Here is a 3907-nt window from a genome sequence, read left to right as displayed (position 1 = left end):
GTGTTTTATAAGACTCCAAGTGATGTTAATATACTCTAAAATTTGATAACCAGTGTTTAAGCAATGGGGTACCATTGTGCTTTTTCAGAAGGTTTTAGGAGGTTGACATGCTCAGAATCGGGTTTATAAATATCTCTAGTCAAAGTGAGGAAAATGGAGGGCTCTGTGCAACCTAGCCAGCGATCTCAGCAGGGCTAATTTTTCGGCTGGGTTACTGAACCAGAGGTTGGGGCTTCCTGCCAATGTTCCACAAGATGACCAGAACCAACTGACCCCTGGGAAGTTGCATGACTAGCTTACCTCTCCAATGGCTCTCTGCTGCCCCCCTCTGTCCATAGGCTGCACCAAGATTTCTCTGGTCCACACTTTCCAGATCTGATTGCCTCAAGTTTTGGCATCTTTGAATTACTGTAAGCACAGTTTTGTGAGAGGCATGGACTTGGCTTATGTCAAGATATTGAATGAATTAGACATGGTCATTGACATTCTTTGGGTGGTTATTTAGAGCCTAGTAAAGAGTACTAATCAAGCAGTTACCCTGAGACATCTTTGGGACAATGTTTGCAAATTTTTAAATAAGTCTGTACCTTATATGCCTTCACATTTCCAGGTATTCTGTGTTTTTTTTTTTTTTTAATGTACAGCATGCTGATATCTCTTAAGAAAAGATCTTTTAGTGTCAGAAGACTTCCTGTGTATGAAAAAAGAAATCTATTTGAAGACTTTTTCCAAGGTTAGTAAGAATGCAAACACAAAATAAATACCTGGTGTCGGGTAAGATGTTTTCATCAAATTTTACCACCTGTATCCCTCTTTAATAGTTAATTTTCTTAGTGACGTAGATAGTCTGCACTTCATTTCATTTGGAAATATAGAAAGGAATGATTTTTCTATAAGCACAGGTTGGGTTGGTATAGCTGCTAAAACACCTGAGAGAAAAAAATAGACTGCCTTATCTCTAGTGATAACCAACAAAGCAAAATAGTAGGACTGTATCTTCTAAACATGAGTGAAGTCGTGTCTCCAGCTACAATGTCCCAAAGATGAGGCTGCATGAAATTTGGAATCAGCCAGGGTGGAGTTGAAATCTTGGTCTCATCAATTACCAGTTGTATGACTATTTGGCAAATTACTTAACATCTCTGGACCTTTCTTTTCCTTCCTTCCTTCCTTCCTTCCTTCCTTCCTTCCTTCCTTCCTTCCTTCCTTCCTTCCTTCCTTCCTTCCTTCCTTCCTCCCTTTGTAATATGAGTTTTTATGATGATAGATAGGACAATAAGATACTTACTAGGTGGTCAATAATCGTTATTTTTTGTTGTCTGTTAATATGTGAGTGAAACTCTCTCTTAAATTTCCCTAATTACTTAACAATTCAATTTACCAAAAATATTTTCCCTTTTCTTAAGCTTTTATTTTATTCTTAGGATATCCCTTGTGTAATATGAATCGCAGAGAATATTTAGACCATCAGCACTTTCACTGTATGCCATATCACTTCACCCACACAAGTATCTATATTTCTTCTCAGTCTTTTTTTTTTTTTTTTTTTTTTTTGGTGCTAGGGATCGAACCCAGGGCCCTCTGCTTGCAAGGCAAGCACTCTATCGACTGAGCTATCTCCCCAGCCCCCAAGTATCTATATTTATGGTCATTCTTATATCTGTCTTTTTAATCTCAAGGAATCATGATAGCATTAAAATATCTATTCCTCCCTTTTTAAAACTTTAAGATGAGTACTATTTTTATTATAAGTGAAACTAAGAAATAAACTCTAAGAAAGAATTGCATGCTTTTGCATGTAAATCATAATATTTTCATTCAGCTAATAATGAAGAGTCACTGAAAGCAGAATAATAAAAGTAGAATCTTGGGAAAGTTGATAGAACAGCTCTAGAACATACGGTGACCACAGTCAACAGTAGATTATACTTTCCTCAAACTAGACACGTCAGTGTGGCTCTTCATTTTTAATGTGTTTCACTTCTTTTGTCAATATATATTGGTAACATACTAATTTTTAATTGAGACTGGAGAGTAATAGAGGTCTGTGATAACTGTCAGCAGAGATTCAGTGAGAAAGGGGTGGTTCAAGAATTGGGAAGAGGAGGAGGCCACCACTTGGGTCCACAGTGACAAAACCAGGCTATTATATAGATTCCTTGACCCGCCATGTCTGGGGTATTCTGTCATAAGTTTTAAGTCTTTAAGAAGGAGATAGGTATTATACTTGAGTCATGAAATTTGGGGGAAATTCTGATAGGTGAGGACAAAGGGAAGAATATTCCAGATAGAGAAGAATATTCCAGGTATCAAGAACATGGACAGGGCCACTAGCTGACATTATAGTCATTTGGCTGGAGTTGGGAGGGAGGGTATTACTGGAGAGGTATGTTGGGTTAGATGAAGAAAAGTCTTGAGTGGTAGAGGAATAATTTGGGGGCAAGTGAACATTTTAAAATAGGAATATCACACAATACAATGCAATTAGAAATATCAATCAGGCTGGGCACAGTGGTACACGGCTGTAATCCAGCAGCTCCAGAAGCTGAGGCAGGAGGATGGCGAGTTCAAAGCCAGCCTCAGCAAAAGGGAGACACAAAGCAACCCAGTGAGATCCTGTCTCTAAATAAAAAAGACAAAAAAAGGCTGGGGATATAGCTCAGTTGGTAAAGTGCTTACCTTGCAAGCATGAGGCCCTGGGTTCAATCCTCTGCACTGCAAAAAAAAAAAAAAAAAAAGAAAAAAAGTAAAATCAATCAGGGTTCTGAGTACCAGCTGGGAGAATAGAAAGAAACTCTGCCAAGTTCAGATTTGAGTTGTGAAGACGTAAAGACCATGTAAAAATAAGTGGAGAGAGGATCTCTGAGGACTCATGAGGGCCTGGAGAAAGGATGGAGGTTTGGAGTGATGGAGAAGATGTGCTAAGCAGCTTCTAAGATGGCCTCTGATGATGAAGATCCCCGCCTCCTGGCGTTCATGTCTTTGTGGAATCCCCTTCCCCTTTGGTGTGGACTGATCGCAGTTACTTGCTTCTAATCAATAGAAAACAGAAAAAGTGTTGGGACATGAGATTACATGAGATTACAAAAACACCCTGGTTTCTGTCTTTCTCGATCTCTTTGCTCTCTGACTTGCTCACTGTGATGGAAGACAGCTGTCATGCTGGGAGCTGTCTTACAGAGAAACTCATGTGGTAAAGGACCAAAGGCATTAAGGCCCTCGGTTCAATAACCTTTGTGCATGAACTTGGAAGTGGATCCTTCCTGTCTCAAAGAGCTTTGAGATGACTGCAATCCTGATCAATGCCTTGATTATAACCTTGTGATTACAGTCTTGCACTGTGTAACATACCAACCCCAAGAGTGATAGCATTTATATATTACTTCATGAGTTTCTGTGGGTGAGGGATCTGGGTGAGGCTTAGCTGGGTCTTCTGGCTCAGGGTCTTTCATGAGGGGCTGTCCTATCCAAACCATCCTGGGAAAGATACACTTCCAGCTTCCTCACACGGTTGTTGGCAGAATTTAGTTCTTCATGGGTTGTTGGTCTGAGGTCTCAGTTTTTCACAAGCCATTGGCTGGAGACCTGCCTTCGTGCTTTGCCATGTGGGCATCTCCCTAGAGTCTCTCACAGTATGGCGGATTCAAACATCCAAGGGAGCAAGTGGGAAAGCAGGAGAGAGTACCAGCAGGACGGGGAAGTCACAGGCTTCTGTGATTTGATCACTGAAGTGATATCATGACTTGTGCTGCAATCTACTACTTAAAATGTGTTAAGAGTTCTTTAGTTATTAGTTTCAATTCACACCAAAGAAGAGGAGAGTACATATTAGCACTACCACCAGGAGGTAAGAATCACTGGGTCCCTTGTCAGGTTGTCAACTACAACTACAGATATTTATTGCAAT

This window comes from Sciurus vulgaris, assembly GCF_902686455.1.
Source record: "Sciurus vulgaris genome assembly, chromosome: 16".
In the NCBI taxonomy this organism is placed as follows: domain Eukaryota; kingdom Metazoa; phylum Chordata; class Mammalia; order Rodentia; family Sciuridae; genus Sciurus; species Sciurus vulgaris.
The sequence above is the reverse complement of the archived record's forward strand: the minus strand, read 5'-3'. Positions refer to the sequence as shown.